The following is a 22901-nucleotide window of genomic DNA, read 5'->3' as shown; positions in this document are numbered from 1 at the left end:
ACATTGTCCAGTTAAATGCACCTAGTGTGGTTGTCTCTAAGGACTTTCTATTGTAAACTTGAAAGTTTTAAGATATTTTTGCAAATTAATTACTGATACAGTTAATAAACAGAAATTGTGATTGAAGACATCTAAAAGGGGCATGATTTTTTCTTCTTTCTGTGAATTAAAACAGCCAACAGAAAACAGCAGTGATACTGTTCTTGATAAGATGATGCTGACCTTTATTCATTTTTTTGTCTTTACAAATAATTTTTTAAAAACATAATATTGCATATTAATTTTAAAAAATTTCTAAAATTAGTAAATTTTTAAGCAAAATAAGGCAGATGAACAGAAAAAAAAATTAAATCTTCACTACCTTTAGATGTTGTTAAGTTGCTTCAGTCATGTCTGACTCTGTGTGACCCCATCGACGGAAGCCCACCAGGCTTCCCTGTCCCTGGGATTCTCCAGGCAAGAATGATGGAGTGGGTTGCTATTTCCTTCTCCAATGCATGAAAGTGAAAAGTGAAAGGGAAGTCGCTCAGTCGTGTCCGACTCTTTACGACCCCACGGACTGCAGCCTACCCGGCTCCTCCATCTGTGGGATTTTCCAGGCAAGAGTACTGGAGTGGGGTGCCATTGCCTTCTCCGATTACCTTTAGATAGCCACTTCTAAATTTTAGCTGTTTAAAGATATACGTGTATATACATCTAGATTCATGTATTTCTGAAAGTATAATTTTGTCTCTATAGATATATTTTATTTCTCTATGTAAGTACCTCTATCTGTATTTTATTTCCACACCTATCTTGTCTTTCTTGATTTATCTCTGGTTCTATCTCTGCTATACAGATGTCTTTCCATCTCTTTATATATATGTCTCTATCTGTGGATGTAAAAATGAAATATATGCTGTCTTTATATAAACAAAATACAATCATCCTCAATATTAACTTGCACCCTGATTACTTTTCAGTAAACGTATGAATCTTTTTCTTATCATTTAGTATTTTTCCAAAAGCTGTTTTAATTGTTTAGCAAGTAATTCAATATAGGAATGCTCCAGGATTTATCTTAATTATCCTTTATAACATGTATATTGAGGTAATGTCCATGTTTTTACCATGAAAAGCACCACCATGATGAATACACATCAAAGCTTAATTCCTTTGAGTGAGAATCTAAAAGAGTTTCTGGATCAAATAGAATTTAAATTTTTAAAATTTTGGATTTATTTGATTATTAAATTTTCTGAAAAGTTGTATGACTTTATACTCCAACCAGAAAAATAAACATCCCCCAATTTTATAAACATTGGTTCAAATATGCATTTGATTGGGAGCAAATATCTTATGGTGTTGAATTGTTATTTTTTAATTATGAGTGAAGTATTAAACATTAAAGAACAGAAAATGGACATCTGTATTCTCTGTGAATTTGCTGCTTGTGTTCTTTGACTCATATGTTTAAAAATGTATAATTATAAAAAAGTTTTTTACATATCAAGTATGCTAATCAAGGTCACATATGTTATAAGTGTCATTTTCTTAAGTTGTTTATTGTATTTTCATTTTATGTGTGATAGTAACAATCTGAATTTTCCTTCTGCACAGTGGTAGTGACTAAATTTTAATTATGACAGTATCCACCTAGATACCAGGTGATATCCACTCACTCATAGGAAAGAGTCTACTCTTTCTACTTTTAGGGAGTTTAAATTCTCATTTAATATTAGAAATATCAATTATATTTTTGTCAGTGACCATTAAAATAAGTACAACATGTTGAAATGCAAAGAGCAGAAGACCTGGATAGAGTTCCTAGCTCTTGTAGGTAAAGGCTGTTTGATTTGAGCACATTATTGAACATATTGAGACTGTTTCATCACCTCTGAAATAGTTAAAACTATACCTGTCTGCATTAAGGATTATTTTAAGCCTCATGTGAGATCTTTATGTAAAAACAATTGGCACCGTGTCTGCTATGCCAGCACTATAGCACTTATTAAATACTGCTGTCTGTCCTTTTCTGGGGTGGGGCTTCCCAGGTGGTGGTAGCAGTAAAGAACCTGCCTGCCAATGCAGGAGGCATAGGACATGGGGGTTCGATCCCTGGGTCAGGAAGATCCCCTGGAAGGATGGCATGGCAACCCAGTCCAGTATTCCTGCCTAGAGAATCTCACGGACAGAGGAGCCTGGTGGGCTGTAGTCCATAGGGTCACAGAGAGGCGAACACAACTGAAGTGAATTTGCATGCATGTCCTTCTTTCATATGGATGTTATGAGTGCTAGTAACAGTATTTTCCTGGAGATTAGTTTCTATGATAGATTTTTCTTTTACACGAAACCTGTTCATGATAGTAGGAGGTACAGTTATAGGAATCTCACTTCCAATGTCATTCTATCAATTCAGTTCAGTTCAGTCGCTGAGTCATATCTGACTCTTTCTGACCACATGGACTGCAGCACACCGGGCCTGCCTGTCCATCACCAACACCTGGAGTCCACCCAAACCCATGTCCATTCAGTTAGTGGTGCCATAGAGCCATCTCATCCTCTGTCATCCCCTTCTCCTCCTGCCCTCAATCTTTCCCAGCATCAGAGTCTTTTCAAATGATTCAGGTCTTTGTATCAGGTGTCCAAAGTATAGGAGTTTCAGCTTCAACATCAGCCCTACCAATGAACACCCAGGACTGATCTCCTTTAGGATGGACTGGTTGGATCTCCTTGCAGTCCAAGGGATTCCAAGAGTCTTCTGAAACACTGCAGTTCAAAAGCATCAATTCTTCGGTGCTGAGTTTTCTTTATAGTCCAGCTCTCACATCCGTACATGGCAACTGGAAAAACCATAGCCTTAACTAGATGGGCCTTTATTGGCAAAGTAATGTCTCTGCTTTTGAATATGCTATCTAGGTTGGTCATAACTTTTCTTCCAAGGAGTAAGCATCTTTTAACTTCATGGCTGCAGTCACCATCAGCAGTGATTTTGAAGCTCAGAAAAATAAAGTCAGCCAGTGTTTCTACTGTTTCTCCATCTATTGCCATGAAGTGATGGGACCAGATGCCATGATCTTAGTTTTCTGAATGTTGAGCATTAAGCCAACTTTTTCACTCTCCTCTTTCACTTTCATCAAGAGGCTCTTAAGTTCTTCTTCAATTTCTGCCATAAGGGTGGTGTCATCTGCATATCTGAGGTTATGGATATTTCTCCTGGCAATCGCGATTCCAGCTTGTGCTTCCTCCAGCCCAGCATTTCTCATAATGTACTCTGCATCTAAGTTAAATAAGCGGGGTGACAATATACAGCCTTGACATACTCCTTTTCCTATTTGGAACCAGTCTGTTGCTCCATATCCAGTTCTAACTGTTGCTTCCTGACCTGCATACAGATTTCTCAAGAGGCAGTTCAGATGATCTGGTATTCCCATCTCTTTCAGAATTTTCCACACTTTATTGTGATCCACACAGTCAAAGGCTTTGGCATAGTCAATAAAGGAGAAATAGATGTTTTTCTGGAACTCTCTTGCTTTTTCCATGATCCAGCAGATGTTGGCAATTTGATCTCTGGTTCTTCTGCCTTTTCTAAAACCAGCTTGAACATCAGGAAGTTCACGGTTCACGTATTGCTGAAGCCTGGCTTGGAGAATTTTGAGCATGACTTTACTAGTGTGTGAGATGAGTGCAATTGTGCAGTAGTTTGAGCATTCTTTGGCATTGCCTTTCTTTGGGATTGGAATGAAAACTGGCCTTTTCCAGTCCTGTGGCCACTGCTGAGTTTTCCAAATTTGCTGGCATATTGAGTGCAGCACTTTCACGGTATCATCTTTCAGGGTTTGAAATAGCTCAACTGGAATTCCATCACTTCCACTAGCTTTGTTCGTAGTGATACTTCCAAAGGCCCATTGAATTCACATTCCAGGATGTCTGGCTGTAGATGAGTGATCACACCATTGGGGTCATGAAGATGTTTTTTGTACAGTTCTTCTGTGTATTCTTGCCACCTCTTCTTAATATCTTCTGCTTCTGTTAGGTCCATACCATTTTTGTCATTTATCGAGCCCATCTTAGCATGAAATGTCCCCCTGGTATGTCTAATTTTCTTGAAGATACCTCTAGTCTTTCCCATTCTATTGTTTTCCTGTATTTCTTTGCATTGATCGCTGAAGAAGGCTTTCTTATCTCTTCTTGCTATTCTTTGGAACTCTGCATTCAAATGGGTATATCTTTCCTTTTCTCCTTTTCTTTTCACTTGTCTTCTTTTCACAGCTATTTGTAAGGCCTCCTCAGATAGCCTTTTTGCCTTTTTGCATTTCCTGTTCTTGGGGATGGTCTTGATCCCTGTCTCCTGTACAATGTCATGAACCTCCATTCATAGTTCATCAGGCACTCTGTCTCTCAGGTCTAGTCCCTTAAATTTATTTCTCACTTCCACTGTATAGTCATATGGGATTTGATTTAGGTCATACCTGAATATTCTAGTGGTTTTCTCCACTTTCTTCAGTTTCAGCCTGAATTTGGCAATAAGGAGTTCATGATCTGAGCCACAGCTCGCTCCCGGTCTTGTTTTTGCTGACTGTATAGAGGTTCTCCATCTTTGGTTGCAAAGAATATGATCTATCTGATTTCTGTGTCAATCATCTGGTGATGTCCATGTGTAGAGTCTTGTCTTGTGTAATTAGAAGAGAGTGTTTGCTATGACCAGTGTGTTCTCTTGGCAGAACTCTATTAGCCTTTGCCCTGCTTCATTCTGTACTCCATAGCCAAGTTTGCCTGTTACTCCAGGTGTTTCTTTACTTCCTACTTTTGCATTCCAGTTCCCTATAATGAAAAGGACATCTTTTTGCTGTTAGTTCTAGAATGTCTTGTAGGTCTTCATTGAGCTGTTCAACTTTAGGATCTTTAGCATTATTGGTCAGGGCATAGACTTGGATTGCCATGATATTGAATGTTTTGCCTTTGAAACAAACAGAGGTCATTCTGTCATTTTTGAGACTGCATCCAAGTACTGCCTTTCAGATTTTTTTGTTGACTGTGATGGCTACTCCATTTCTTCTAAGGGATTCCTGCCTGCAGTAGTAGATATAATGGTCAGCTGAGTTCAGTTCACCCATTTCAGTCCATCTTAGTTCCCTGATTCCTAGAATGTTGATGTTCACTCTTATCGTCTCCTGTTTGACCACTTCCAATTTGCCTTGATTCATGGACCTAATATTCCAAGTTCCTATGCAGTATTGCTTTTTACAGCACTGGACCTTGCTTTTATCACCAGTCTCATCCACAACTGGGTGTTGTTTTTGCTTTGACTCCATCCCTTCATTCTTTCTGGAGTTATTTCTCCACTGATCTCCAGTAGTATATTGGGCACCTACTGACCTGGGGAGTTCATCCTTCAGTGTCCTATCTTTTTGCCTTTTCATACTGTTCATGGGGTTCTCAAGGCAAGAATACTGAAGTGGTTTTCCATCGCCTTCTCCAGTAGACCACATTCTGTCAGACCTCTCCACCATGACCCACGTGTCTTGGGTGGCCCCACATGGCATGGCTTAGTTTCATTGAGTTAGACAAGGCTGTGATCCATGTGATCAGATTGGCTAGTTGTCTGTGACTGTGGTTTCAGTCTCTGCCCTCTGATGCCCTCTCTCAGCGCCTACTGTCTTACTTGGGTTTCTCTTACCTTTAACATAGGGTATCTCTTCACGGCTGCTCCAGCAAAGCGCAGCCGCTGCCCCTGACCTACGACATAGGGTAGCTCCTCCCAGCCGCCGCCCCTGACATTGGACGTGGCGTAGCTCCTCTTGGCCACGCTTGGGCACCGTCACATAACTTTAAGTAAAATTATTATTACAGGCCTTCTGATGAATCATTAATTTCCAGGATTTAAACTTCCCTAAGGTAGTTTCTTACTCCTCAGAGTTGTAATACCCTGTGTTTATATGGCACTTTTCAAAGTTGTCAGCAAACAGTGTTTTAATTAATCTTCACACCACTGAAGTAATAATAAGAAATAAGTATTATTGTTCGTCTTTTACACATTCTGAAAGTACTTATCAGAAAAGCAACTTATTTAAGCTTGAGAAGAAATTAAGTGGTTCTCAAGAGATTCTATGGAAATGCAAACTCTAGGAAATTGGAATAAATTTTTACTTTGGCAACATAATCGTTTTGAAGATGCTTAGGAACCAGTAAAAAGGTCCAGTCCTTATTGTGTTGGCTTTGGGTCCAGCACATGCTTATAGGTACCAAACAATTAGATCGAAGGATGTCTGCTAATAGGCTTCCCAGATGGCTCAGTGGTAGAGAGTCTGCCTGTAATGCAGGAGACGCAGGAGACGTGGGGTGAATCCCTGGGTTGGGAAGATCCCCTGAAGGTGGAAAGAGCAACCCACTCCAGTACTCTTGCCTGAAAAATATCACAGACAGAGGACCAAGGAAGACTATAGTCTAAAGGATTGCAAAGAGTAGGATGTGACTGAGTGATGGAGCACAAGATTCACACACACACACACACACACACACACACACACACACGCATGCACTCGTCTGCTAGTATGGATTATATTTGTTTTTCTAAACTTAAAAGTTATGCGTCATGATTTTCAATTTGTGTGTGTTTCCACTGAGGCATTTATGTTTCTCTCTTCTTAGGTATAAATAGTTCTCATGGTCTCAAGCTGTTATATAGGTATAACTTCATTACTTTCCATTTTTATTGCTAGAGTTTTCCAGAATAGCTGAGGAAATTTATTACAAGAAGTGAATCAGGCTGTTTGTAGATAAAATATTTAGCAAACTATCCCCAGCAACCAAATTATTACAAAAGCTGTAAATCTATAGAACAAAAGTATTTTAAGGTAGGTCAAGTCAGTCTTAGGTCTCATTATTATATTTTATTGCCTCTATAAACCTCGTCTTCTGCCAGAGTCTTCTAAGGTCAAAATAAATGTTTAAAAAGTAGCAATTTGGAAGAAGAGAAAAGAATAAGCAGTGTCAGATGGTGCTTCTACTTTATTCCAATAGGAACACAGTGATATAAACAAAATATAAATTGCCCGGGAATTGAATGTGGCAGAATACATTGATTATTTAAATCTGTTGACATACCAGAGTCCTGCTGTGAAAATAAACTCTCTGGGAGGGGATTTGGTTTAGTTAGAATGCTGTACCAGGACGTTTAAAGATTATTGGGGAAAAGTTGTTAAAAGATATTACTCTTCTAATAGAATGGATACTGAAGACATGGATACTGAAGACATAATGTGTAGAGTTATAGGGAGGCTATAGAATATATTCTATATATATATATTTTACCCTATGCTAGCATATCTTCTTTCTGGGAGGAATTTGCCATAAGAAGATTAAGAAGCCATAACTGATCCATCAATTTTAGTCCACTAATGTGACTTCTGATTAATGCTTAGCTCGGCACTTTGTACTGAGGGTTGTGCCATCATGGGATGATCAAAGACAAACTCAAAACAACTATCTAGGAATGAAATTCCAGTATAGGCATATTGCAGTCGTGTTTGTGTGTGTGTGTGTGTGTGTGTGTGTGTGTGTGTGGCAGAGAGAGGTGACTGGTGTGTAACCAGAGGAGAGAAGGTTAGAGAAAGGTGGTGTGTGCTTGAAAAACAAAAGAGCCAGTTATTTTACCAGCAAAATGAATCTTCCTTTATTTGTGAAGATCAGAGAAATTTGCAATTTGGGTCATCCAAACTGTGGCAAACTGTAGCAAGTCCGAGGAGACAAATGGGAGGTTAGCCTTTAGTAGGTATCAGGAGGAAATTAGGGAAGTGGTGGCGGCTCTTCATTGGCTGCAGGCGGTGGGACGCTTGTGGCCGGGTCAGGAGGGAATCTTTCTTCCTGCCGCAGTATGTGATCCGTGGTGAGAGCTCCTCCTTAGAGCTTCCCAACTTTACTTGTGTTTTCTTCTAGTTTTATTGAAATATAATCGACATACAGCACTGTTCAAGTTTAAGGTGTACAGCCCAGTGATTTGACTTAACATACACATGAAATGGTCACCACAATTAAAAAATGAACTGCTGCTAAGTCACTTCAGTCATGTCCGACTCTGTGCGACCCCATAGACGGCAGCCCCTGTCCCTGGGATTCTCTAGGCAAGAACACGGGAGTGGGTTGCCATTTCCTTCTCCAATGCATGAAAGTGAAAGTGAAAGGGAAGTCGCTCAGTCGTGTCCAACTCTTTGCGACCCCATGGACTGCAGCCCACCAGGCTCCTCCGTCCATGGGATTTTCCAGGCAAGAGTACTGGAGTCGGGTGCCATTGCTTTCTCCATATAAAATGAACATCCATCATTTAAATAGGTAACAGCATTCAAGAAATAGAAAAATATTTTGATGAAAACTCTTGGGATTTACTGTCTTAACAACTTTCAAATATAACATACAGCTATGTTAATTATCATGTTGTACATCACATTTTTAGTACTAATTTATAACTGGAAGCTTGTACCTTTTGACCACTTTCATCCAATTCCTCTTTCACCCCTCTCACTCCCTGCCTATGGTAACCACTTATTTGAGCTCTCTTTCTATTAGTTTGTTTTTGAAGTATTAATTTATCCTACAGCAATATGTTAGTTTCTGGTACATACTGATTGCATGTACTATAGATTTCAAAATGATCCCTAAGTCTAGTTATCATCTGTCACCATACGAATATACATAACTGTTGACTATATTCCCCACAATATACATTTCACATATGTGATTCATTTATTTTGTAACTGAAGATTGTACTGCTAATCTCCCTCCCCTGTTTCTCTCCTCCCCCATCTGGTCTCCTTTAGTAACTGTTTTTTCTCTGTATCAATGGCTCTGTTTTTGTTGAGTTATGTTTGTTTGTTTTTAAATGAGGTTTCCCGTATTTATTTTTATAAAGTAACTCTTCAAGGATAATCATGTCTTAAAATTTGATCTGTTATGTGTCGTTTAGTAAAATTCTAGCCCAGTACAACATTTCCATTTATAGAGATGTTTATATGTATTGAAAAATGCCTTTTGTTTTTATTGTAAAACTGAAGCTCAAATGTTGAATTGAACTGTGTTTTCTTTATGCATGGCTAGTTGGCTTATATCAAGAGACAGCTTGAGTAGTTTTCTCAGTGTCTTGCATTTTCTTCTGTTTTATCACTGTGAGTGAAGCTTGTGCATGATGGTGAAAACAAGCTCACATGTTCCAAACAAGATGTTCTAATCCTCAATCTTGGTGCACAAATGCCACAGATAAAAGATTGCTTGCATAGTTCATCTACTTGTCTTAGCATGTTATTTAATTACTTTTTCTGCATTCTTGATTTTTAAAAGTTATCTTCAATTAAATTCTCAAGTTATTTTGGAGGAGTAATTCATTGCTAACAGAACTGATCACAAGGTTGAGCAAGAAAATAAGAACAAAAAAAGTATATGTTGAAATTAAAAAAGGAAATTTTTTGTGTAAAATTAAACTGGTTGTGTAAAATTAAGCTCATTTATTCATTTTTATTCTCTCTGCTGATAAAATGTGAAAAGTCTTCAGAGACAAAAATAAGAAAACACATTGTCCCCCACCAAAAGAACTGCATCCACAAAGGAGATGCTTTATTTCAAAGAGGGGTGCTATACTTTGCCCCTCTCTCCATATCTAAAATGTTAAAAATATGATATACAATTATCTTAACTTTTGGTTATTTGGTTATTTTATATTGAGAAACTGAGTAAGAGCTGTTAAATTCAGTAGACTTTTATATGCTTATATTTATTCCAGATTTTGATGTTCAGTAACTGAGTTTTTATTTTATTTTTGTTTAGAATTCTGGCCTTGTACAGAGACTGCGTATTTTTATGATTCATGATAAGATTTACCTTGCAGTTAGTTATGATGATCAAACAGCTTATAAGCATATAGACCGTCATACAAACATACCTGTTTTAAACACAGAGATATATTAGCAAAGGGGCTGAGAATGTATTTATTCATTCAGTCATTCATTTAGTCAACAAAGTATTCCATGATATGTATTACATGCCTACTATACTAAATACACCGTTCTTAAGATCTCGAGACCTTAGGTTGTTTTTCACAGTTGAACATTTTTTTTTTTTTGATATTCAAAGTTTACATACAGTCTTTCCACTCAAGAATGAAGAAAATTGCATTCCTTAAGGTAGTTCACTGGAGAACTTCTGGGGAATCATGGATAAATTATAGTTCTAAAGCATTTGGTAATTTATCCATAGGAAAGATCAAGCCTTTGATCGTTATTCATGTTTAACAGTGGCAGAGGCACAGACCATAAATAATGCTTAACATATTCCTATATACTGTTACCACAACACCAAAAACATTTTGGAAGTTGCATACACAATTTCGTGGTATATTCTAAGATCTATGTGAAACATGGAATTTAATTTCTCTGACCTTCTAGTCTAATTTCAGCTTCTCATGGTAAAACATGAAGCTTTTGTGTTTAGTACATATTTATTTTAGTGATGTTAATAATATACACATAAAATTCTCTATGCTCTTACATTAAACTTGGGTATAGATGTGTGCTCAGTCATTTCAGTCATGTCTGTCTCTTTGCGACCCCATGGACCATAGCCCACCAGGCTCTTCTGTCCATGCGGTTTTCCCAGAAAGAATATTGGAATGGGTTGCCATGCCCTCCTCCAGGGGATCTTCCCAACCCAGGAATCGAACCCATGTCTCCTGCATCTCATACATTGCAGGCAGATTCTTTACCTGCTGAGCCACTGGGGAGGTGCTTGGGTATAGATAGAATCTAGAGAAATTTATGCTACCATTGCTTAAATAGTCTCTAGTCATACCCAACTTGATTGACTTGTAGTATTAAAAAAGGCTGTTGAAACTCCAATATCTCAGGGATATAAATTATGTTTAAAAATATCCTCACTAATATCTTTCAGTTCAGTTCAGTCGCTCAGTCATGTCCAACTCCCTGTGACCCCATGAATTGCAGCACGCCAGGCCTCCATGTCCATCACCATCTCCCAGGGTTCACTCAGACTCACATCCATCGAGTCAGTGATGCCATCCTAAGACATTCCTTTTGCCTACCAGATTTATTCTCCTAGTTAAAACAGAAGCTGACTAACTAGATTGGAATCCCAGCCTTGCGTATGTGAACTTGCACAAGCTAATGTCTGTATGTTTCACTTCATTTATAGAAAGGATTTCCCTGAGGATTACAGGATTTGGCACATGTATAGAACATTTATGAAAACTGTTATGCACCGAGCCCGTATCTCCGAACCGACTGAGAGAGCAAGTCCACCACAGTAATGCAAAGGCAAGAAGGGAGTTTATTTCTAGCGTGCTAGGGCCAAAGTCTCATCCAGCACAGTGGAATCTGACAAGAGCCCCGAACAAAGGAGTATGGCGGCTTATATACAGGCAGTTCTTTGTCTCAGTTACAGGAGTAGCTGGCGTTACATGATTGGCCAGGCAGGATGAGTGCATGTCCTGTCTCTTTCTGGTAAACATGACTCAGGTCCTAGAGCCCATCGTTTGGTCACTAACAAAAACATACTGGTTTTGTAATAAGAACTCTCAATATGTGTTGACTATTATGATGATGAAGACTGATTGTACTGAAGGAAATTGCAATTACCATTCAACAACTCTTTTTGTATTCTTTAGTATCCCACTTTCTTTAAAGTCGTTACAATAAGAGAACATAAATTTATGTGGAAATGTCAAATTGAATGTTCAGACACATAAGTGTGAGCAATGGCAGGAGTTAAACTCCTTTATACTTATATATCCTAAAACCTGAAGTTATTATAAAGTGCACTCCAGCCAGTTTGGTCTCCCACTACCACTCTGGCCTTGTAAGCCTGTGAAAGAACACACCCAGCATTCTGGAATCTTCATTCAGACTACTTCTTCCTAGCACTTATTCACAATTAATGGTTTCTTATTCTTGACCATTCTGCCTAATGAATATTCTATATGAGTTGCCTGAGATGGGCTGAATGTGTTATGTTTTATTGAACATAGTCACATAGAAATGGAAGAAAGAACACAGAACATGAAGACAAGTGACAAGAACAAGATAGCCGGAGAACCTGAGTTCTGAGTAGACTCTTCTTGTGGCTCAGAGAGTAACTGAACGTATGATATCTTTCTGCAACACCAGCCTCCCAGCCTGGATACTATGTACTCTGCCCTTCAGTATCCTGCTTTCCATCTTCCTTTCCTGTTGTAAGTGCCAGAGGAAGTGGAGGTTCAACTCATTTGTCCCTTTCCTTGTAAATTTTTGTAATATGTTTGGGAGGTCTCATCCTATCATTACTTAGATAGTCTAACAAAGGATATTGCCTAAATAAACCTAGTCTTCCCTTCCAGGAGTCTAATGGTTGCTATATTTATTTTAAGATAGTTGACAAGTCCATGGTTACAAATTAAGGTATATTTTGGAATCCTTTAGAAGAGAGGAAATTTTTGCCCTTCAAACTTAAAATGGACTAACAATAAAAGAACAAATGAGTACTGCCAAGAAGTTGATTTGCATCAGAAACCTTACCTTGTTTTCTCAAAGTTACTCGGAGCCGTGGAATATCCAATTAGAAAACAAATTTGGCCAGACAGCATGTGATGAGATATTACCAAAATGACCCTGTGTGGAAAGTAATTATTGTATGAGTCATTCAGATCCATGAAAACAGGAATTTATTAAGTCTTAGGAAATTGACTGATTTTAATGAGGTTTATCATATAGATATGGTTGCATTTTTATTTAATAATAAGGACAAAAGTGATTTTTTTCTCAGCAAATACTAATGAAACTAGCACTGGTATTAACAAGCTGTACTACTGATATAATAGATCTACTTTTAAAAGTTGGTGAAACTATGAGTTGACATGTTTTTTTCATTGATTAGGTTAAATTTGCAGCTATTTCAAACCAGAAAATATCTTACGCTTAAGCTTTATTGAAATTCAATAATGCTTTAATATATTTAATTTGGTAGAGTGAAATAGATATATTTAGCTGCAGAATAAGATATTAAAATACACAGCAAGTCAACAATTTTCATGCTGAAACTACAGTAATGTGTATTGGGATTATTGAAATGAATAAGTTTCAAGAGTCTCACATTCTGGAGGTTAATCATAACATGAACTTAGAAATTTATACTGAACGATAACTCTACCATTTATTATGGCTTCTCCAGTGGTCCAGTGGTCAAGAATCCCCCTGCAGTGCAAGAGACACAGGAGATGTGGGATCAATCCCTGGACTGGGAAGATTTCCAGGAGCATGAAATGGCAACCCACTCCAGTATCCTTATGGGGAAAATCCCATGGACAGAGAAGCCTGGTGGACTGTAGTCCATAGGATCACAAAGAGTCACACTCATTTATTATATAAAAGGATAAGTTGATTGAAAACTCTAGGCATATAGAAAGGCTCTGTCAGTGTTCTAGAATTCTGTGTCCAGAGAAAGTTTTGGCATTGCTTATGCATGATAAGCAATATTTTTTGATATTTTTACATCTGGTCTAAGTTGGTGGGAACTAAAATATCTCAGTGTGTTTTGGGCGTATAGCATCTCTACCTGAAAGCACTTTACCAGTAGTTTGATTGTTAGGAAACATTGCCCTTGTTTTTATGATGACATGTCACTTGCAAATGTTAAATAGAAGAGTGATCTTTAAGGTAAATTTAGATAGGAGTTAATTTATTTAGATCCATTCTAACAGATGCTTGTAAAATGATATGAGGAAAAATCTTGTATTTTACTTCTTCCTAGGTATACTTCCTAAGTTATGAATATGAGTTAGAGCATGAATGCAACCATAATTTCATAAGTTTTTAAAGTTTCAACATTTAGGTCAAAACTCTAACATTTTAGAAACTAATAATGCAATCATGGCTGTCATCTGCAATGGCACCCCACTCCAGTACTCTTGCCTGGAAAACCCCATGGACGGAGGAGCCTGGTGGGCTGCAGTCCATGGGGTTGCTAAGAGTCTGACATGACTGAGCAACTTCACTTTCACTTTTCATTTTCATGCATTGGGGAAGGAAATGGCAACCCACTCCAGTGTTCTTGCCTGGAGAATCCCAGGGACGAGGGAGCCAGGTGGGCTGCCGTCTGTGGGGTCGCACAGAGTTGGACACGACTGAAGTGACTTAGCAGCAGCAGTCTTCTACCCAATCCAATAGATTCAAGACTAGCTACGTGTTTTCTTTTTAAAGAGGTTTCCATTAATTCCTTTTCAGTCTTCAGATTAGGAAATATATGTATTGAGGAATTTTTGTGTTTTGTTCTCCTGAGACTTGGATTTAATGTTTAGAGACATTCATTTTTTCCTACAAAGAGGTTAAGAAGATTATTCAGATCCTGAAAGGGTGTTTTCTTCTGAAGGAATAATGAGAGGAGGAATCATAGCACATCTTGACTGGAACAGTTTAACTACCAACATTGGCCTGGGGGGATGAGGTTTAGGATAAATAAAACAAAATTAACCAAACAACAACAACAACCACATGTGGTTAGTCCACACTTTAGTAGAGTTATAAAGTATAGGTCTGACTCTATCATTGTTTTTCATAGACCTTCAATATTATTTTGGGCTTAGAGTTTAGTGTTTATAGATTAAATTCAGATCCCTAAATGATTTCCTTTTTGTCTGATCTTTCTAGCCTGACATTCATCTACTCCTCCACATAAAACTGTCGCTCAACAATACTGCATATCTTGTTTTCTAAAGTGTCTTTTCCTTTTCTCTCTTGATCTAGAAACACCTTTCTCTCCTTCAGTGAGCTGAACTTTATTTGACGTGAGTTCTCCTGTCCTCCTGAGTTAGATAGGCCTCTTTCTTTCTTCTGTAGACACACTGTTTCTCAAACACAATACTTTTTAAACCTTTACAGTAAGTATTACTTTACTAATCTCACTTGTTTAGCGCTTCAGTCTCTTTGAGGTTAGGGACTATATCATATATATCTCTGTGGTGTCAGTATCTCACGTCTAATGTTTGCAACATTGTAAGTGATGATGACTGTAGCCATGAAATTAAAACATGCTTGCTCCTTGGAAGAAAAGTTATGACAAATCTAGACAGCATATAAGAAACCAGAGACATTACTTGGCTGACAAAGGTTCGTATAGTCAAAGCTATGGGTTTTCCAGTTGTCATGTACAGATATGAGAGCTGAACCATAAAGACAGCTGAGTGCTTGAGAATTGATGCTTTTGAACAGTAGTGCTGGAGAAGACTCTTGAGAGTCCCTTGGATAGCAAGAAGATCAAACCAGTCAATCCTAAAGGAAGTCAACCTTGAATATTCATTGGAAGGACTGATGCTGAAGGTCCAATACTTTGGCTAACTTATAAGAAGAGCGAACTCATTGGAAAAGACCCTGATTAAAGGCAAAAGGAGAAGAGAGTGGCAGAGAAAAATGGTCAGATAACATCACTGACTAAATGGATGTGAATTTGAGCAAACTCCTGGAGATAGTGAAGAGAGGCCTGGCGTGCTGCAGTCCGTGGGGTTGCAAAGAGGTCGACGACTTAGGGACTGAACAACAATTATGTGAAATTGACAAATGGAAAAGTCACTTGCCCAGAATATTTAGGAGGAACCCCAATATAAAATATCAACCTTGATTAGGTTAATTGTATCTATTTTTACTTGGATTCATTGAATTAAAAATTGTCAATTTAGAAACAGCAATATATTAGGACAATATTTCTATGCTCTCTAGAATTTTAAACGATTCCCATGGTTTATTTAATAGAGGCATTTGAAATCATCTATTTTTGTATTTTATATTCTTCCTTCTTTAAAGAGATATCTTGGTTGCACATAGCGTATATGCATAATTCACAATCTCCTAAATTTAGGTGCAGGCTTTCTAATTGTGAAAAATATTTTAAACAAAGAAACAAGCAAAATACTTAAAATATGATCATCTGTATCTACCTGAAGCTAATGTAAGATTACAACTAATGAGGGAAAATTTCTACTAAACATACTAACACACTCAGTTAAGGTGCTGTTGTGAAACACGTTTAATTCTTTAGCACTGAGCCACCAGGGAAGCCCCAAAATAAGTTTAATTTTGTGAAAATCTTACCTGTCTAAGGAAGTGATACAAAATTTGAGAGTGGATTTCAGAAATTTATATAAAAATATTCCTTTGACTTTGCAAGCTTTTTAAAAATGTATTTCCTACCTTCAGTCAAAAGTTTTTTTCAGCAGAATTCAGCCAGCCAAGAACTTACTTTAAAAGTATGCTTATTTTGAAAAATAGAAATATTGTTATTACCAAATGATAACATTTGTTTCAGAGAAGCTAAAAAGTTGTACAGATATTGTGTGCTTAGACTGACTGATCAATGATATGACAGTAACTCTTTTATGATGATAGAATGTCAGGTCAAAAGAGAGAAACAACCTGTGCAGAGTTATGAAATCAGGTAATGAGCTTTAGAATTCTCAGCCCAGTATGCTGCAATTTAGATCATATTTGTTTTCCTTTGATATAAATAGGCATTTTTGTAATGAGGGGTATATTTCTATTCCTTTGAATGGGCACCATTCTGCCCACTGCAGTGGAAACTGTCTTATCAGGAGATCCTAAATCCCTGAATAGTCTACAAGTTATATTTATTTGGCAATTTGACAGAGTTGTGTCTTAAAATCATGTCAGATCAAAGCCATTTCAAGATCTTTGGTTCACAAAGCTTTTCTGAAATAGCATTAAAGGTCTGATTGAAACTGACAAGTGAAAGAAGATTGCAAGTTAAGGTTGTGATTCCCAGGCGCTCAGCAAGTTCCAGAGAAATTTTTGAGCTCTATAAGAGAGTTCCTGAAAAGCTAATAATAAAATGACCTATTGTATATAGGACTTACTTGACTTTTCTGTTGGTTTTCTCTTTGAAATATCCTGACATTTCATATCTTTGGGTTTCCTAGATGTTATCCTTCTATTTTTAAGACTTCAGCTATGCAGGGAGATTGAGCCTCAGTAATACACACATTTAAATAATAGGACTTCCTGAAAGATCTCAGGAAGGATCTTCTTGAAGAATATATTTATGAAGTATTTTTTTATAATTACAGAAGAATAAATTTCCTTTTTACCATTATTAGGCTTTTTTTTCCCATAAATATCATTTTAAATAATCTATGTTGAATTTATTTATGAGTAATTAGCATAATTTTAAGCCTAACTGAATCAAATTAGATATCACATTGTCTTGCCACAGTGCTCACAAATGTCAAAGTCACTTCAGTTCTTCTCTCTTTTGATGACATGATGTTTAATAACAGCTGTGAAAAGTCAAGTAACAGAGGCATTAATAGAAAGATAGAAGTCTATGTAATTTTGCAGCTAGCTCCATCACATTAATTCTATATCAGCAATGCTGCACATATCAAATTGACAGTATTTTAAGAAATACCCCTACTGAGCTTTCATTTGAAAGATATTTATAGAAATATAATCTCTGTATCTGGCATTCTATTAACCAGCACTTTAGCTCACTCTCACTTGGATGGAGGGTTGTTTCTGTGGTGTTAGCTTTGGGGAATTGGTGTATTCTGAAATGTTTACTGAAGGACAAAAGAAATTTATTTGGTGGGGTATGCTTTTAGTAAGAAGCATAGTTCATTATTTTCTAATTATTTGAAAACATATAATATGCATAAAGTACAGAGGATAACTCCCCAAAAGTCATGAAGCTAACCGTTTAAGGTAACAAAGAATGTGTTGGGTTTCAATAATACCCTGGTGGCTCAGAGGTTAAAGCGTCTGCCTTCAATGGGGGAGACCTGGATTCGATCCCTGGGTTGGGAAGATCCCCTGGAGAGGTAAATGGCAGCCCACTCCAGTATTTTTGCCTGGAGAATCCCGTGGACGGAGAAGCTTGGTGGGCTACAGTCCACGGGTCTCAAAGAATCGGACACGACTGAGCAACTTCACTTTCACTTTCCTTTTGAAGTGTTTATGTAAAAACATAAATTTTTTAACAGTGTGCATATATTTTTAGGATACTCCTTTATTCTTAAACCTGGTATGACTAAGTAGAAGTGGGGAGATAAAACAATATTTTAAGTACCTCCTCAATAAATGCTCAAGACTATGACTTAGGTTTTTCAACTCGTGCTGCCTGTGTTGGCTCCTCTCATGGGGTATACGCTGGGAATCAGAAATCCTTTCTTTCAGTTCCTTAAATTCTGGGACCTGGTGAAGCATGGTAGTGTTTTTGGAAGTTAGTCTGTCCAAAGCTATTGTTAATTTAAATTACTTTCAAGACATCTTTTATGCCAGAAGAGACCCTGGCATTATGCAATGCCTTTTACGTAGATCAGGTAATTCTGGAGATGTAACTAGGTAGAGTTTTATTATTATCTCTCTCCTTAAAGTGAGACACTAATGGCCAGAGTTGCACAGATAGTAAATGGTGAAGATACGTTTCAACTTCAGTCCAGTAAAATTTACTTTCAGTTAAACCATGAAAATGTGATTAGGTATAGGGAAACCATGAGAAAGATGAAAATAAAGAATTTAGGAAAATAAATATAAGAATTAATGTGAAAAATACATCTGTTGCTAATAAAATAGACTATTAATTTTAAAGCTTATAATTTTAATATGTAATTTTCTCCCTCTGCATTTATATGTTCTGTGAATATATTTTAGCCAATTGGTCTGAAAAATATTTTTCAGAATATTTGCACTATCCATTTATTTCCCACAAATGCTGTTTTAATCAACATTTGTAATTTATAAAGTCATTTTCTCAAATGAAATTAATACATAGACATCTTATAAAGGTACATATAAGTTAAATGTATTATAAATGCATTTATACATTTGCATATTATTATTTTATAATTCTACATTTAAGAATATATCAAGCATTTTTTTAAAAAAATTCTATTTGTATCACCTTGAGGATTGAGATGAAATGGCAATGTAGGTGTAAGACTATAGGAATTTTTCTCTGAAAATATTTCATTCTCCTTGAAAGAATTTACCTTTGCAATTTTTAATATTATACAAGTTAAAGAGTGACTATGGCTTGTCTAAAAATGTATTGTAAAACGTTTATTTTACTGGCAAGAAGCATATTCTTGTTTATTATTCTTTTATTGATTAAATGCATTTTCTTAAGTTTACTCATAGAGCTTAGCTAATGATTGGTAAGAGCCACATTTCTATGGATGAGTAAAGAAGCCAGAGAGAGAAATGTCCTACTCATGAAGTTTTTGCAGAGGAGTCACTTAGATCCTGTTTATTGTTTTCTCGATGTATAGTTGGGACTATTGAAATTGACTTTACTGCCGTAAAAATGACCCTCTGAGGCCCATCCTTACTCCTCTGGGTCTTCCTGAAAGATAGAGAAGACAGAATGGAAGAGAAGATAACTCCTTCTCGTCTTGAAGCTTTATTTATCCCCTAGAGCCGCAAGAAGGTTCTACCCAGAGGGTGAAGGTGGAGGAGGGAATGCTTTCCTTTTCTTGATTTACACAGTAAAGAGACTTCCTTTCATCTTTTTAAGTGCTTGGTAATAAAGAATGCTTAATTAAGCCCAGTTATGCTTAGATAGGAAGAACTGAAATAAAGATGTGTGTAAACCATTGAAATTTGTCTGCAGTAGTCATTGTGTAGAACCAATATCACATAGTGAAATTTTGGTCCACTGTAATCATTCAATGGAAACAGTACACTAAGCCTAAGGTGACAGTTGTTTTGATTTTTAGATTATACGAAAGCAGCAAGCTACATTTTAGTTCTTTTGACTTGTTTCAGCAGTCCTTTAATTTTAATTGTTAAAGATATTTTCACATAGATGTGTGCTTACTCCTGTATATTCAAGCTCTTCCTTTCCACTGATTTCTTTCTTTCTGCCTATTTTGAGTATCTTCTAAAAGAAGACAAAAACCAGGCAGACAAGCAGACCTTCTTGAAATGTTCCTGTCCTTTAAGACTTTGTTTTCCTGTTAGGGTACGTTTTGTGAAGAACAGTTAGCCCTTCTTTCTTATATGCCATTCGTTTCTAAACTAAGTTTGCTTCTGGGCTGAATACTCCCTCTCCTGTGAAAAGATTCTCATTTTCATTATTGATTAGTTCCCATTACCCAAGTCCAAAGACCCATCTTAAGTTTTCTTTGATTTCTCCCTGATATTTGTAACTAGTTAATAATACCTTGGCTACCTCATGCGAAGAGTTGACTCATTGGAAAAGACTCTGATGCTGGGAGGGATTGGGGCAGGAGCAGAAGGGGACGGCAGAGGATGAGATGGCTGGATGGCATCACCGACTTGATGAATGTGAGTTTGAGTGAACTCCGGGAGTTGGTGATGGACAGGGAGGCCTGGTGTGCTGCAGTTCATGGGGTCACCAAGCGTCGGACATGACTGAGCGACTGAACTGATTAATACTCTACTCCTCAAATTTTGTTCCTCCTTTGGCTTTTTGGAGCTTAACTTTATCAGCACAAATATAATCTTTTTGTCAGTAGACAGTTCCCACAGAAGGCAGGCATACTTAATTTGTCCATATGTTCTCATGTGGTGGCTCAGATGGTAAAGAGTCTGCCTGCAACGGAGGAGACCTGGGTTTGATCCTGGGTTGAGAAGATCCTCTGGAGGAGGGCATGGCAACCCACTTCAGTATTATTTCCTGGAGCATCTCCATGGACAGAGGAGCCTGGCAGGCTGCAGTCTGTGGGATCTTAGAGAGTCGGACACAACTGAGCGACTAAGCACAGCACAATTTGTCTGTATAGCTTCTCCTCTTATTGTTTCTAACTTCTGCTTTCTACAAATTCACCTCATTAAATAATTCGTAACAAAATGTGTTTGTCCCTTTTATCTGTTTCACCTCAGAAATCTATCTTGAACCTGTTTCCTTTTTCCATCCTCACGGCTGCTGCCCTGGCTTTAACTCATGCCTTCTTCTTCTCTTGCCTAGTTGATTGGAATATACTCTATTCAGTTTTCTTTCCTCCCAAAATTACTTCCTTGTCATCAATTAAAATTCATAAAAAAGTGTTTATTATGTCCCTACCATGTTTACAACTTTTCTTGGATACCTATGGTGAACACAGACTACACAATGTTTCTTACGGCATCTAAGACCATTCCCTATTTGGATCCAACTCATTGCTCATCATTTACGTCACAAGTGACATGCCTGGGTCTCCTGCATGGCAGGCAGATCCTTTACTGTCTGAACTACCAGGGAAGCAGAAGCCCAGTAACATGCCACCGCTTTCCATACCGTGGTTTAACCCTCAAAGTATGCATAATTGGCTCTACTCTGTCTCAGATTAGTAGAGTCTATTAACACTCTGTACATTTGCCACTTTTTTCCCTTCCCTGGAAAATCAGTTTCGTTGCTTCAGAGATAAACATTATGATCATTGCATTAGACCCGGTTTACTTTAGTTTAACAGAAGTTTTATAGGAACTCTCTATTGGGCTTCCCAGGTGGCTCAGAGGTTAAAGCGTCTGCCTGCAATGCAGGAGACCTGGGTTCGATCCCTGGGTCAGGAAGATCCCCTGGAGAAGGAAATGGCAACCCACTCCAGTATTCTTGCCTGGAGAATCCCATGGACGGAGGGGATTCAGTCTGGTGGACTGGTGGGCTACAGTCCACGGGGTCGCAAAGAGTCGGACACGACTGAGCAACTTCACTTTCACTTTCTGTGTGCATAAGGGGCTTCACTGGGTAAAGAATCCACCTGCAATTCAGTAGACCCCAGTTTGATTCCTCAGTCAGGCAGATCCGCTGGAGAAGGGGTGGGCTACCCACTCCAGTATTCTTGGGCTTCCCTTGTGGCTCGGCTGGTGAAGGATTCTATTTATATTTGTCATGTTAGCTGATTTTTCATGGGTCTTACCTATTCTGTGTGTTCAATAAGTATTGGTTAGATGCATGTAGAGAAGACTGTGTGTGTGCTCAGTCTCGGCCAGCTCTTTTGTGACCCCGTGGGCTATAGCTGCCAGATTTTTCTGTCCATGGGATTTTTCAGGCAAAAACACAGGAATGGGTTGCCACTTCCTCCTCCAGGAGGTCTTCCTGACCCAGGGATCAAACCCATGTCTTCTGCATCTCCTGCATTAGCAGGTGAATTCTTTACCACTGAGCCCACTGAATTTCTCAAACAGGACATAATATATTACATTATTTTATAATTTATATGGTTACTTGTATTTAAAATTTTTAAGATAACTATGTAAATACTATGGTGTTTACTTAGAGATTTTGTCACAAACTAGGTGACCCTGGACGTGAGACCTAACTTCTTAGGCTTTTTTCATCCATGAATTGAAGAGATTAGACAAAATGCTTTGAAACTTCTTTATAGCTCTAAAATTTAATTTTCTATTAACGTGTAATAGACAAAAAACAATTGGAATACATTTACTTGGTATATTTAAGGTAACAATATCACTTTTAAACCATGTCCTGTTAAATTTGAAAAATCTTTATTTATTTTCAATTAACTGGTATGGACAAGAATACATATATCTATTCCAGTTCTTATATATGTTAGATTTATTGAAATTAACAGTTTAGGTTTATTAATTAAATGATGAATAATTACTTAAAGAGAAAGAACACATGGCTTAAAATCAGATCTCTGTAATGTGACTGTATCGTTCAAATAGTAAGAGAGTACTATTTATTTCATTAACATTAGTTGACATTAAGTGAATTATTGGATTTAGTTTAGTATCCAAATTTTTTAATTTTTACATGCAAATAAATTATTCCAACTGCAATTATAGCCCCAAAGCTTAAATTATTTAGGAATCTTTAGACATAGGCGACTTAGCAGCAGCAGCAGCAGACATAGGTTATGACATTTATGTAATCCAACTTATAAGTGATTTTGCCCTGTTTAAAAAAAATTACTATTT

At 37.4% G+C, this 22901-nt stretch overlaps 1 protein-coding gene across 10 annotated transcripts in view; it reads left to right on the top strand.

Moving 5' to 3' along the window:
- Positions 1-22901, top strand: part of KCNC2 (potassium voltage-gated channel subfamily C member 2) — a 236869-nt gene that overhangs the window by 170392 nt on the left and 43576 nt on the right. The window lies entirely within an intron of this gene.

This window comes from Capricornis sumatraensis, chromosome 4 (genome assembly GCF_032405125.1).
Source record: "Capricornis sumatraensis isolate serow.1 chromosome 4, serow.2, whole genome shotgun sequence".
Taxonomy (NCBI): domain Eukaryota; kingdom Metazoa; phylum Chordata; class Mammalia; order Artiodactyla; family Bovidae; genus Capricornis; species Capricornis sumatraensis.
This window is presented reverse-complemented; position numbering and strand designations above follow the sequence as displayed.